The sequence below is a fragment of the Xenopus tropicalis genome, chromosome 2 (assembly GCF_000004195.4).
Source record: "Xenopus tropicalis strain Nigerian chromosome 2, UCB_Xtro_10.0, whole genome shotgun sequence".
Classification (NCBI taxonomy): domain Eukaryota; kingdom Metazoa; phylum Chordata; class Amphibia; order Anura; family Pipidae; genus Xenopus; species Xenopus tropicalis.
The window spans coordinates 42,937,370-42,952,962 of NC_030678.2; the positions used below are offsets into that span (position 1 = coordinate 42,937,370).

General features: G+C 39.5%; 1 protein-coding gene across 2 annotated transcripts in view; it reads right to left on the bottom strand.

The window, feature by feature from the left end:
• gdpd1 (glycerophosphodiester phosphodiesterase domain containing 1) overlaps window positions 1–15,593 on the bottom strand; it is a 51,060-nt gene that overhangs the window by 25,377 nt on the left and 10,090 nt on the right. The gene's annotated exons all lie outside the window — the stretch shown is intronic.

Genomic DNA, 15,593 nt, shown 5'->3' on the forward strand with positions numbered 1-15,593 from the left:
AAGTCAGTTGTTTACACAAAGTATAGCAAAACAACATGAATTCCAACCCAACACATTCCAACCCAAAATCTACATCTTACAATTTATTCCATCATACAGATACAAAATTCTGAAACAAGTTTGCTAGGTTCCATTCTCTGCCCTAAAATGTCTGTGCCCGATGCCAACTGTGTCCCAATTCGGTTATAGATAGAGGCAATTTTTATGAGTAGGAGAACAGACTATGGCCATAAACTAGCCTAATAGAATGACTGTCTGTCCCCATGCCATTATTTACACAAGATCAACCTTTGAAAGGAGATTAAAAAGCAAAAACAGTTTCCTTGCAAAAGTGGTGCAATAGGGAATATGTGAGTCATCTGAGAAAGCGCAGAGTCATAGAAATGTTGCTAATACTCAGTGTGCATCCATTAGGGATACTGCTGCAGGACAGAGTCAGGCACAAATGCTTTGCTAACAGAGTTGCATCATTGCCAAACACACCCTGCAGTAAATCATAAGGAAAGCTGATAGGAAAGGAGTTGTACTGTGCATCAGCACATTGTTACCCTGCTTTAACCTGGCTAAATGGCAACTGCTTGTTTCCTCGGTAAATAAAAATGCATTACTCTTTAGTAATACATTAGCCATATTAGTTAAAAAACAGTCCTTGAAAAGGGTTATAATTGCTGTTGTATTGACTCCTTGGAGCACAGGGCAAATCATCTCAACCTCCCTGCAACCAAGCCACACATTTAGGGGCCCATTTATTAACCATCGGGTTTTCTTTTTTCTCGATTCAGATTTTTAGCACTAAAAGTTGCAGAAAAAAAGTTGCAATTTTTTCGAGATTAACTATGCGTCAAAACTGCTAAAAATCCGAATCCGACAATTTGTCAGCTAAAACTTGGCGAGATGGTGTAGTTAATCTTAGAACCGATACAATTTAAAGCTTACACTAAGGTAAGCAGTCACAGCAGCCAGACAGGTGGGGGCCACACAGGGGGGCGGCTGCGGGTCGCCGGTTGGACAGCACTGAGCTAAGAAGTAGGGGGTAGCCACACTGTGGTACACAAGGGTCAGCCTAAACCCAGAAATGTCTGCATTCTTCTCCTAGTCCACCAACAAGTCTATTATTAGTCTATTTAGAATACTGTCTGGTTGGTAGCCTTATTTGTAGTAATTTAATAAAGGTGGCAACAGTTGAAGCAGGTCTAAGACACAGCAGCCAACTATCAGGAAGCATTTTCTGGTTACCTGTTACAGCAAACATCTGATTGGTAGCTACGGTTACTATAGGTGGTGCAAACTTTGTGACTTTTCATTGTCACTATAGGATCTTAACAATGAGTTAAGTATTAAAATGAAACACAGCTACATTATGACGCCACAGTTTACAATATAAACAAAGTCAATATTCATGTTAGCTTCCTCTTTGATGGCCTGACTTGCTAACACATGACTGCCTGCAGGTGTTTTGGCCAGGGACTTATTGACAGTGACTAAGCCATTCTGCATGCCTTCAAGAAGATTCTGTCCCTTGGAAAAGAGAAATAAAGGGAAGAGAAACCTAAGAACCTAAGAAACCTGAAAGAAAAATGAGCAGCAGAACTACTGAAACTACACTGTAGAAAATGGAGAAAACACTTGCAGGGGGGCAGTGAAATAGTTCCATTTTAAAGCTGTGCATTAAAGGAGTGGGGATGTAGGGACACATACATGTTATGGGACTGGGAATTAGGAATGAACCATCATATCATTTAACCAGTGTCGGATTGGGAACCCAGGGGCCCATCAGAAAAGCTTAGACCCTAGGCCCGCTTTCCAAACTATTTTTCCTCCTTTCCTCACCCAACCTCTTTATTCTCCCACTCTCTTTGTTTTACATGCTAGCATCTATTCTTACATCTATTTCTCCTCTTTGTTCCCATTCAGAAATAGGGAATGACCATGAAGCAGGCCAAATGGTCAGGAGCAGGAGGGCCCACTTACACCTGGGCCCACCGGGAGATTTCCTGGTATCCTGGTGGGCCAGTCCAACACTGAACTTGACACAAGTAGCAGTACTGAGACCGATCATGGCATCTGGTTATAGGTGGAGGACTGAGCAGCAAGATATACACTTCTATATATTGACTCAAGGGATGAAAACATAATTTTGCCCCTTTATAGGTCCCTGGTAAGGCCTCACCTTGAGTATGCAGTGCAGTTTTGGGCTCCAGTCCTTAAGAAGGATATTAATGAGCTGGAGAGAGTGCAGAGACGTGCAACTAAACTGGTTAAGGGGATGGAAGATTTAAACTATGAGGTTAGACTGTCGAGGTTGAGGTTGTTTTCTCTGGAAAAGAGGCACTTGCGAGGGGACATGATTAGGTACATTAGAGGGGATTATAGGCAGGTGTTGTGTTTTCCCATAAAAGCGATCAACGCACCAGAGGCCACCCCTTTAGATTAGAGGAACGGAGCTTCCATTTGAAGCAGTGTAGGTGGTTTTCACGGTGAGGGCAGTGAGGTTGGGGAATGCCCTTCCTAGTGATGTTGTGATGGCAGATTCTGTTAATGCCTATAAGAGGGGCCTGGATGAGTTCTTGAACAAGCATAGTATCCAAGGCTATTGTGATACTAATATCTACAGTTAGTATTGATGTTGGTATATATAGTTTATGTATGTGAGTGTATAGATAGGTCAGTATAGGTTGTGTGTGCTGGGTTTACTTGGAAGGGTTGAACTTAATGGTCTTTTTTCAACCCTATGTAACTATATATGCACACAAATTCTGAGGCCAGCACATAGACAATTTTGTGTTGTTTTTTTTTTTGTTTGTTTTTTTACTAAGTTCCCCTGGCATGGATCTCTCATGTGGAAACACAGGCCTTGCCTTAGTGTTATTTTTTGCACAGACAACCAAAATAATGTGTTAATATGTGTAAAATTATGTTAATTATAAAACAGAAATGAATATTTATAGATGTATATGTTTAACAGCTGAATCCTAGGAATGTTGATTCACATCAGACAGTCCATTGCTGCGTGCCAAGTGACTGGTATGTGGGTAGTAACAGATATGGCACCGGAAAAATTCCTAGTTATACATCTGTTTGGCTGCCTCCCGTTACCTGAAAGCACATGGTTTGCCTGTCTTTTCTGAATGTCCTATGAAAAAGTAATATGTGATCACAGGAGAACCTATTTTTGTATAATGAAAGGAACTGTAATTCTGATTAACTTTCCAATATGCATTAATATCATTTGAAACCTATTTGTAAATGTAATTTCTACTGAAAGCAATATCTGTCTACTGCTGGTCCTGACTACATGAAGCACTGAAACAATGAGGCTACAGTCTGCTCTCCTCCATAATATGCAAGTTATTGTTGTAATTAAGAGTCTTGGCTAGAGGGAAGCGCAATATGGCTCTTTTCACCTTTTCCTCCGTTAGAGCTAGTACTAACTGCTTTACAACTAACAAATATACAACAAAGTTCTTGTTTCTGTGCTCCTAAAGCACAAATATCTAATACTGCATTCAACACGAGTGTTGTCTGGTCTCAATACCTTTGCACTATATAAACTTGTGGTTTAGAGGTTTTGCATGATATCATGTGAGGGCACGGTTTATTTTATGTTACACCCACACTACGTACTGAGTTCCTCTATTTCAATACATCAGACACAGACACACAAGTATCCAGGAAAGATCACTCTCTGCAGCAAAACAAACACACTGAAGAGGAAATACATCCTTTATAATGAGCTGCGCAACAACGCTGCAAGTCATCTACAACAAAAATATATGCTGCTCCATATATACTGACATCTGCTGCAAAACTTCAGCTGCAAAAATTTCAGAGAGATACTTAAGCCAAAACAGCTTTTAACATAATGGAAGAAAAGGCAAATCTAAGCAATTTTCTAATGAACATTCACTGGAGATGCTAAGGTTATTTGTAACCTGTTAAAGCAGTATCTGTCAGCTTATATATTCTGTAATTGTGGTATTGATGAACGGAAGAATCGAGCAAGTTAATTTTTAGTATGTTATAGAATGGCCTATTTTTGAAAACTTGTCTATTTTTTATTGTTTTTGAATTATTTGCCTTCCACTTCCTGCTCTTTCCAGCTTTAAACAGGGGTCACTGACCCTGACAGCCAAAAACTATTGCTCTGAGAGGCTACAATTTTATTGTTACTTTTTATTCCTTATGTTTCTATTCAGGCCCTCTCCTATTTATTATCCTGTCTCTTTTTCAAACCATTGCCTAGTTGCCAGGTTAAATTTGACCCTAGCAACCAGATAGCTGCTAAAATTCCAGACTGGAGAGCTGCTTCACAAAAATGTAAATTATTTAAAAAACACAAATAATAAAAAATCAAGACCAATTGCAAGATGTCTTAGAATAGCACTTTCTACATCAGTGATCCCCAACCAGTGGCTTGTGAGTAACATGTTGCTCACCAACCTTTTGGATGTTGCTCCCAGTGGCTTCAAAGTAGGTGCTCATTTTTGAATTCCTGGCTTGGTTGCATAACAACCAAGTATAATGCCAAAAAGAGCCTTCCGTAGGCTGCCAGTCCACATAGGGGCTATTAAATAGCCAATTATAGCTCTCATTGGCACTACCAGGAACTTTTTTCATGCTTGTTTTGCTCCCCAACACTTTTTCCATTTGAATGTAGCTCAGGGGTATAAAAGGTTGGGGATCCCTAATCTACATCATACTAAAAGTTAATTTAAAGGTAAACAACCCCTTTAACAGATCTGGAGGATCTGATTTCTGTTACATTGTTTCAAAATTCAGATCAGGAAGGGATAATTAAATACTGTTTTCAAGTGCACAGACATTTAAAAATATAATATTATATAATAATTATATAATGATTTTTTTTTAATAAGCCCCTTACTTCTTGCCTAATGCACCAATGCCCCCTGCCCTATACTATGTTTTAAAAAGCAAAAATAGTGAAATACCCACTATGTCTAGATGTATTATATCTGTTGTGCAGGCTCCTCTGTGTTAATATATAACCAGGAGCATTCAAACTGGAAACCAAGGCCAGATCCAGGCATGCTGGCCACCAACCATGTTGTGCTACTTTGCTTTCTAAAGCACTGTGAAGTTGGGGTGCAGATGGGAGAATATTTGGCACAGTTCGGAAGGGAGCCCTTTGAGGGTGGCACTTCTTAAAAAAAATTGTCATTGGTTGGTTGTTCTAGGCAACGTCACCCTAATGGTTTGAACTCTGTCTTTGACATAAGCTGCTATGTTTAATACTAAGATCCCCTGCTATTTAGGCCCCCCTAGTGGGGCATATTGAGGGTATCCTTTTTTTCAACTTGTTTTCCCTTTATTTTATTTGGGAGTGGGTGCGTGTTGATTTTGGTGCATATCATTAATGTGATGCTATTTAAATGTGATGTAACTTACCTGTTTCCTGCCTATGACTAAGTGCGCTTGTGCACAAAACACGTCAGGCGTGATGCTTTTATTATGTTGATATGTTGATATGTTTATAGGAATAAAGTCATTTTTTAAATTGCATATCCTTGCTGTCTGGCTTATCTTACATAGTAACATAGTAACATAGTAAGTTGGGTTGAAAAAAGACATACGTCCATCAAGTTCAACCATAATGCCTATATATAACCTGCCTAACTACTAGTTGATCCAGAGGAAGGCAAAAAAAACCCCATCTGAAGCCTCTCTAATTTGCCACAGAGGGGAAAAAATTCCTTCCTGACTCCAAGATGGCAATCGGACCAGTCCCTGGATCAACTAGTACTAAGAGCTATCTCCCATAACCCTGTATTCCCTCACTTGCTAAGAATCCATCCAGCCCCTTCTTAAAGTTATATAATGTATCAGCCAGCACGACTGATTCGGGGAGGGAATTCCACAACCTCACAGCTCTCACTGTAAAAAATCCTTTCCGAATGTTTAAATGGAACCTCCCTTCTTCTAAACGGAGTGGGTGCCCTCGTGTCCGTTGGAAGGACCTACTGGTAAATAAAACATTAGAAAGGTTATTATATGATCCCTTTATATATTTATACATAGTTATCATGTCACCTCTTAAGCGCCTCTTCTCCAGTGTAAACAGACCCAGCTTGGCCAGTCTTTCTTCATAACTGAAACTTTCCATACACTTTACCAGCTTAGTTGCCCTTCTCTGGACCCTCTCTAACTCAGTAATGTCCCGTTTGAGCACTGGAGACCAAAACTGAACAGCATATTCTAGATGGGGCCTTACCAGCGCTCTGTAAAGGGGAAGAATAACCCCCTCCTCCCGTGAATCTATACCCCTTTTAATACAGCTCAAAACCTTGTTTGCCCTTGCAGCTGCTGCCTGGCATTGCTTGCTTCAGCCAAGTTTATTATCTACAAGGACTCCAAGGTCCTTCTCCATTATGGATTTGCCTAGTGCAGTCCCATTAAGGGTATACGGGGCTTGCATGTTTTTACATCCCAGGTGCATGACCTTACATTTATCCACATTAAATCTCATCTGCCACTTAGCTGCCCAGATTGCCAGTTGATCAAGATCCTGCTGCAGGGATGTCACATCCTGGATAGAATTGACTGGTCTGCAGAGTTTTGTGTCATCTGCAAACACTGATACATTACTCATAATACCCTCCCCTAAGTCATTTATGAACAAATTAAACAAAAGTGGACCCAGTACAGAACCCTGAGGGACCCCACTGAGGACCTTATTCCAAGTAGAGAATGTACCATTAACAACCACCCTCTGTACCCGATCCTGTAGCCAGTTTTCTATCCATGTGCAAACGGCTTCACTAAGACCAATAGACCTTAGCTTAGAAAGCAGTCGTTTGTGGGGAACGGTATCAAATGCTTTCGCAAAATCCAAATAGATGATATCTACTGCATCCCCACTGTCCAGCTTCTTACTTACCTCATCATAAAAAGCAATTAAATTGGTCTGACATGACCTGTCCTTCATAAAGCCATGCTGATTACTGCTCATAATGGCATTCTCCACTACATAATTTTGAATGTGATCCCTTAACAAGCCTTCAAATAACTTGCCCACCACGGATGTCAAACTTACAGGCCTATAATTGCCAGGCTGAGATCTTACTCCCTTTTTAAATATGGGAATGACATTCGCCTTCTTCCAATCCCTAGGTACCATACCTGATGAAAGAGAGTCTGAGAATATCAGAAACAAGGGCCACTGCAATTCTGCCCCTAGCTCTCTCAGTACCCGAGGGTGTATTCCATCTGGCCCAGGTGCCTTGTTTACATTTATCGTGTGTAACCCTTTAAGCACCATATCCTGTGCCAACCACTGTGTAGTTGGAGCTGAGGCAACAGTGCAGCTATTGGGTGAGACTTGTCCCACTGGCTCCTCTACTGTATACACAGAAGAAAAGAACTGGTTAAGCACATCTGCCTTTTCTGTATCCGCTGTAACCATATTGTTATTATAACTCAATGGGGCCACACCCTCAACCTGCATCTTTTTACTATTAATATACTTAAAAAACTTTTTGGGGTTAGTCTTGGCCTCGGCCGCGATGCGCTCCTCATTTTCTATCTTTGCCTTCCGGATTGCTGTTTTACAACACTTGTTATAGTGTTTATAATCATTAAACGCAGCTACTGTCCCCTCTGACTTATATTTCTTAAAAGCTTTCCTTTTTCTCCCTATTAACTTCTTTACCTCAGAGTTAAGCCACATAGGGTGATTCTTAACACTTCTACTTTTTCTTATTAATGGAATAAATTGAGAACAGTAATGATTTAATATCATTTTAAATGACAACCATTTCTGCTCTGTATTTTTATCAGAAAACATAATGCCCCAATCAATGCCCTGAAGCGCTGCCCTTAAGGAGCTAAAATTTGCCTTCCTAAAATTCATTGTCTTTGTTGCCCCCGTGTAAATTTGTTTCCTGCACCAAACATTAAATGAAATAACATTATGGTCACTATTACCCAGGGGTTCAACCACTTGCACATTTGCTATACGTTCTGGGTCATTAGAGATCACTAGATCTAGTATAGCATGGTTCCTGGTTGGCTCCTCAACAACTTGTGACATAAAGTTGTCATGCAGCAAGTTTATAAACTTGTTCCCATTTACTGTCCTGGCAGTACTATTGCCCCAGTCAATATCAGGGTAATTAAAATCCCCCATTATTATCACTTGCCCCAAACTAGCAGCCTTTTCTATTTGCAACAGGAGCTGGGCCTCCTCCTCTTCGCTTACATTAGGGGGTCTATAGCATACCCCCTACAATTAGTTTGGTAGATTCCTTACTATCTGTGAGAAGCTCAACCCATAAGGATTCAGCTCCCTCTGTTAACCCCAAAAATCTTGGAGCCTTCATTTGGTATATGGGTTGGTTTCAGTCAATTTTTAAAACGTTTTAATTATATTAGAAAATGTATTAAAATTATATTTGCTTTCATTATGCAAAAACATTGGGAGGGCAAAGTTTTCCTTTGATATACAGGTCTAACCCGAACACTTAATTCCATGCTTACCAAATAAAATGCTAGAAGATTTAACTACTTAACTATTATGTCTCAAAATCCCCTAATGAATAATTTAGAAGTAAAGGAGACGTCTGGCCTGCGAAACAGCCCGTCTTTTGATTCAAGCATAAAGCATCGTATGTCACATTTAATGTGTCTCTATAGAAAGAACCAGTAAACTAACTTGGCAAACTATGCGACTGAAACTAATGAAACATTAAGCAGGCCAGGTTAGCCGAGTCATGGAAAAGAAAGATACAAATAGCTGCAATGTCCCCTCTCTCTCCCCTTCTCTGATGCTACCTACACACAGATGCTCCTTATAGAGCAGCTTTGTTTGAATTCAGTAAAGATCTTGTCAAGTGGTAGTCATTTTGAGGCAAATTTCAGTCAATTGGTGTAACTGCAGATGGATTGACATATATGAATGAAGAAATTACTCCATCTTGTTTTAGCCCCAAAAATCATAACAATAAGTTGCTGCTCAAGACCAAGTATAAACAAAACTTGGTAAAAAAAATATGCGTTCTTTAAATATATGCTTTTCCTTTAAATCCTTTGCTCATCAGAGAGAGTTACCTTTGACACTGCCAACCCACCTCGGCAGTATCTGCTAAGGGAGAAGATGAGGGAGTGCAGAACAAGGCTAAAGAAAAAAACAGAAATAAATACAGAATGGCATGCTCTGGCTTAAGGACATAGCCTGCTCATAAAAACAGTAAAACAAAAATGAATCAGAAGCAAGAAGCTGGGGGGAGGTTTATACTACAAAAGCTAAAGATAAAGGTCATGTAATAAAATATAAAACTTTCCCTCAATTGGAAATTTATTTCCTACCTGCAGAGCAATAAACAAACAATCCTGCTGGATCTGATATCTTGGACTTCATACCCAACCTATATTTTTTGCTATTCAGACCCGCTACCTGATCTGCAACAACTTTTCTCCAATCTGACCCACTAACTGTCTCTTTGAAACAAGTAAGTGTCACAATCAGGAGTGCAGAAGGTGGGCTGCTTTTAGGGAGCTCCAATCAGGGGTCACATAGAAGAGGAGCACCGGACAGAGTTTAGTTTCGTTTTATTGGGGTCCCCATTCTAGTTAGCCATCAGGACACACAACACAGGGGGCCCAGGCAGCTGTGAGACAATTAAACCAGGCTTGATTTCTGATGGCAAACCTCAGTAGGAAGGTCGAGCTGGCTGAAAAAGAAAAATGCAGAGCTACAACGTACCCATAGGTAAGTCAACCCACATCCCACCTGCTACACATTGATTCCCTGCCCTATTGGTGCCCTGCCGCAGGACTGGAACTACAATCTTTTCACCTCTTTGACAAATGCACTGTGAAAGCATAAAAATCCTGGCAGATTCATAGCGAACAGCCCTGTGCCTGTACCCAATGGCTTACTATTTGTATGCCACCACCCTTGCACCTCAAAGCAACCTACTTCGGCTAAAATGATGGAACACAAGCTGTGCACAGCACTTCAGTTGCAGTTGTACCAATTGTTTATAATGTTTAGAACTTGAAATCACTGCAGTGATGACAGCATCTCAGGTAAAAGATTTATGTAGTGTATAAATCACTATGCATAAGCTACAGCCCTACAGAAGTCTGTCAGAAGGTAATAAGTGAAGTAGTCCAACAACATCAGGAGGCTTACGAGAAAAAGTAAAGCAGGAAGGTGAGTTAATACAACACAGCATCTGATTTGCTTACCAAGCGTAAAAAGGGAAGGAGCTGCAACCTGCAATGCAGTCCTTTGGTTTTTGGCAAATGGCGTTTCTCAAAAGAGAATGTTAATCATCTAATTAAACACTGCAAAAACACTAACAAGCAACAAACAGATTTCATTATATGCACAGAGAGCACTAGGGAAAGCGTGGATGACATTTATAGGTACATTTTTTTCCAAATCATCTGCAGTTACAATGCAAACATGTCCAAAAGCCCCATGGCAAACACAGAGGTGCAGCCAACTGGGATTCAGGGACTAAACAGAGAGATTCCTTTTATTTGTCACATACACAGTTATACAAGTACAACATGTAGTGAAATGTACTGCGATTGTTCCAAAACCATATAAAAAAAATATGAAGAAAAAAATCTGCTATTATTTTGTTCAGTGTGGTTGGTAACTTATTTATTGTGTGCTCCAACGCAGACTTGTCTAATCCCATTAGTTCCTTATTGCCTGAAAACAGCCTTCTTTGTCCAACATCCCTATAGATATAAATAGGTCCACAGGGCTATGGCAGAGGAGCACAAGGGCAAATTTAGCAATGTGTGCAAGAAACAATTGCTGATGATATGAGGATTATGCTGCTTCATCTGTCAGTTATTGTTATTATTTTATTAAGGAATATTAATAAAGTGATAACATTTTTCTCATTGATATATCTAGGGCACCTAATGGGAAAGAAAATTATAATAGCATGAATTTGCCATTATTCCCCTCTTCCTTTTCATTCTGTGCTCTAAGAAGAATAACATTTTCCTTGCTCTGCAGAGTTATTATGGGAATGCTTGGTTCTGTGGTAGCCTCAAAAAGACTTGTGCACCTAATAACTCATTTTGTTCTATCTGCAGCTATCTGTGGGTGCTTTGAGAGTCTTCTGGGAAACATTCCTATTCAGGATTTCTGGGAGAACTTATGTACTCTCATTCAGGTGAACATATTGCATGTGAGGATTGTTTAGAAAGAGCCAATAACATTTTGTTCTCTGACTGATTTGCCCTTCCAAGTCAATTATTTACAATGGCATGTGCAATCTTAGCCCTAGCATATATATGTATATATGTATTTATTTACTATGCACATTACCCCAGCACTCCATTATATACCTTTAAGAGAAAATTAAAACCTAATCTTGCACACACACTGAAGGAAAAATGTCTACATTTGGTAAAAAAGAGATACATTTAGTTACATGGTTTGTACCCATAAACTGATGCACCACATCAAGGCAGTGTCCTAGTATCAGTCCTAATCTAGTGAAAGAGAGAGTATTCTCTCTGGGGGAAGAAAGGCCATACCTGCTTTTCTCTTTATTTGGCATGACCATTTTTTGGATATATATGTATTTATTTATATAGCACGACAATTGTATGCAGTGCTTTACAAGGTGTGAACACAAACAGCTCTCTGTGATCCCTGATTCTGGGCAGAATAAAATCTTGGCCTAGGCAAAGTGGCTTTTCACATACCAGTAAGAGCACCTTGATGGGGCAGGACTGTCTTTTTTCCTACTACAGTTTACTATACTTTTAAATTCCCTGAAAACAATGTCTAATTTCTATCGAAAGGATTTTTTTTTTGCCTGTATAATAACATATGGTGTATACTGATACAACTTACTGTATGTTTAATCTTTAATACCCTATTGTAACTGGCTCAGAGGATGATAAACATGGATTTCCCTTCTGCCAGCCCTGCATATTGCCTTAGAGTAACCCAGTAGGAAACAGCTGTCCACCAGAATGAAACTGCAGGGAATGAGATAGGGCACTAGAACAGCTGTATCCACTGCTTATGGACACAGTAAGCATCAAACATAAAGCATACACAAGAGTTAGAAACCTGGGGTTTGAGTCACAAATACTATTTAAATTAGCTCTACCCTAAAGGAGAAGGGAAGTTACAACCACCGAGGGTGGGAAATGTTAGGCACCCCCAAGTAACTGTAATCACTTACCTGATAACCCAGGCCGGTGCACCTATTAGCAGAAAACTGCACTGGCCTGAAGTTCATTTGGCCGAGTGATCCTTCTCCTTCACTCGTCTATCTTTGGAATCCCTGGTCCGGCGCGAGCACCAGCCCGGAGTACCAAGTAAGTGATTACAATCACTGGGGGGGCTAACGTTACTCACTAACCCAGTGATTAGACCTTTTCTTCTCCTTTAAAAAGACAGAATATATTTCAGTATTTATCTCCTTATCCCCATCAGTTACAAAACATCATCATCATTTAATTATATAAGAGCAGCAGCAAGTTTCACAGTGTTTTATAATCCTTTATAACAAGCCCCTGTGTCTTACAATTAATTATTTAACAAACAGGGGTTGCAAAATAAAATCTGTGTCTGAGGGACATGCTATAATATTTTAACTGCAAGAAATAGTAGAAAAGGGACTAATCCCATGTTTACACCACAATGCTTCAGCTACCGCAGAGGCAACAGCACACTGACCCTTGCACTAAATCAGAAACTGACCACATAGATGAAAAGTTTATGTAGATAATGGGGTTATTTTTAAAAACACATACATAGAAAAACTGCTTCATATAAACAAACAGTCCCTGCAGATACATGGACTGGCTTTTGCCATTCACTGACATATTCTTAGATTTAGTTTACTTCCTAGAGGCAACCAGGCCTAGGCCAAAATAACATCCAACCTCCTAGGCACATGATATTTATGAAATATTTAATGAATGTATATTGCAAAGTTGCTTAGAATTAAGTTTTCTTTTATAAGGCAAAAAATAATTTTTTGGGTCAACATGTCCTTTAGGCAGTAGCTAGCCAGTAAACATGGCACGTATAAAAAAAAAAACACACAGTCCCTACATACACAAATGTCATATAATTCAACTATGCAGGAACACACACACTATGCCAGCAAAAGGTCAGCTACCACCTAGATACTCAAAGCACCGAAGTGCGTGTTCTCTAGAAGAGGGTTTTTAAAACCCACATGACAATAATGCTTTCCAACATGCAATGATATTCTGGTTCCTGGAGGTGCCAATGTCCTTTGTTCATCTCACTTTCTGCTCAGCAGACCAGAAGGCTGCACATGGTCTCCAGCTTTAAAGCCACAGGGAAACCGGTATCTATACTGCATTTTATAGAGAAATCCAGAACCAGATCATTGTGTGATCCCACTTGTGTGAGCCCACTAAAATCAGCAAATTTGACACATGTTCTATGACTTCCCTTTGTCAGGTTTAGGTGTGATACAGAGTTGTCTGATCTGATCAGAGACCATTTAGATGCACTAATCTGGGCTTGAAGACTTTAGGGTTACGTACATTAATACTCACTGTGCATCTAATCTTATAGGGACCCAGGTGCATTTATCAGCCAGACAGGAAGAGCAATTACACATTATATAAATATTCTTAATACAGCAATAGCATATAGTACCAGTAATCACTGATCTTGCTAGACGTCAGTCTACAACTGTACCAGGCAAGGCCCACCACTGCCGAGAACAGAAGACAGAAGATGAAAAAGACTGTGGTAATGTAGCTTCTACAGAAATTCCCTGGGCCTGTGTAGTTTTTGCTAACAGGAGCACAAGCCCAGGGTATCAGGTAAGCAAATGTAATCACTGAGGGGTATTTAACAAATGCACCCCTCACAGATTTTAACTTTAGTTCCCCTTTAAGGAGAGCTCTAATTTATGGGTGGACATACAACATTGTACTTCAAAGCAAGCAATATACATTACCTAAGACTTAAGAGATAAAAGGCATTGTTTACAAGTTGCAGGTAGGGTGTTATGTGCAAGGAAGTGGAACAACCCATCATGTTTTTTCTACTCTGCCCTATACTCTTCTAAATTGGTCATCGTAAATGATCCTTTATAAGATACAGTTGGTACGTGGGTATCTAAAACCATTGGTTAATCCAAAATGACATAACAGGTGTATATCCTTTCTAATGTACTTTGTTATAGCAAGGTCTCTTTTTAATGAAATTCAGTAAGCCTGCTGCATTGTAGAGTTCTCATTATGAGTGTAGTTGCTACTACTTGCATGAAAATTAGATCTGATGTATATTGCCAAATCCATCAACTGGGCTGGTATTTTTTCACTGGTACTATTTGACCATATTTACATTACACTGCAGCAAATTTGATCCAATAGTGTGAATTGGATTTCATGTGATCTCACATTCTAAAACTGCAACAATCTGCATCGCTGATACAATATCCTGGTATAGGAACAAAGAATCAGGTGTGATTTGCCATGCAAGAAATCACCCCAAATGTTCTCACATGGAATATGCTAACATGCATAGCTACATGATGGGGTTTATCAACCTTCAGTATTTCAGATATTTTATGAATTGGCTCCCACCATCCAGTTTTAAGAAATGAAAGAGCATCTCACCTCTACCCCTTACAAAGCATATTTAGATTGAAAGCCCTGGTGCCCTCTTTGTCTATTGGTTTATATGTATATATATATGCCACTTATGTACCACTATGTACAGCACTGTGTACATAATATATTTACACTTCATAAATGCATATAAGAATTACCAATATTCCTATATCAAATATAGACCACACACACTATAGTTTCTGATCACACTCATACACACACAGATGCCCTATAGGATATCAACAATGAAAAAGTTGCAGATTTTAGATTCTTCATTGTAACACCAACACTGTAAGTACAGTCATATTGTGCAGCATTCCCTGGCAACAGGGGGAAACACTGTAAAGAAATAATATCACATATAGCAAAATTTTACATAGAAATGAATTGAACCAACAAGTTATCTTGTAAAAAAACAGCCAATATGACAAACGGGAGGATTATATCTGTTCAGTGAGCTCTGCAGCTATTCCCCATAGAAATGCTGCACTACATTTGGACTCAAAACAATGAGCAGACTGCAATTGCCTCCCTGTGTATGGTGTATCAGGTTTGGTGCAAAGACCCAAGAAACACAGTATTCAGGGCATCCCAGACAAAGCGGGCCTTCAGATCTGGGGAGATAACTCCAATACTCCCTCCAGTTTAGCATACAGCTATTCCATACAAAGGTAATCTCCAATAAAAAAGTCAAGGTTACTTCATCACAAAGTCTATGGTGTAACATCATATTTTGGGTTCCTGTAACAGAACTGCAGGAACAGTAACATGATCTTTTATTATCAACACAGCTCTTTTCTCTGTTCTGGCTAATTCCAATAAAAGATAAAGCCTATTACTGTGACGAAGTTCCTTTCCCCTGCAGATACAAGTATGAAAACTGACTGGACATGTTATCACTTTGTTAGGCTGGTAGTTGATTTTGGATATATAACAATATAATTGTATGTATGCTGGTCATATGAGCTGTGGCACTTCTGAGAGCTGTA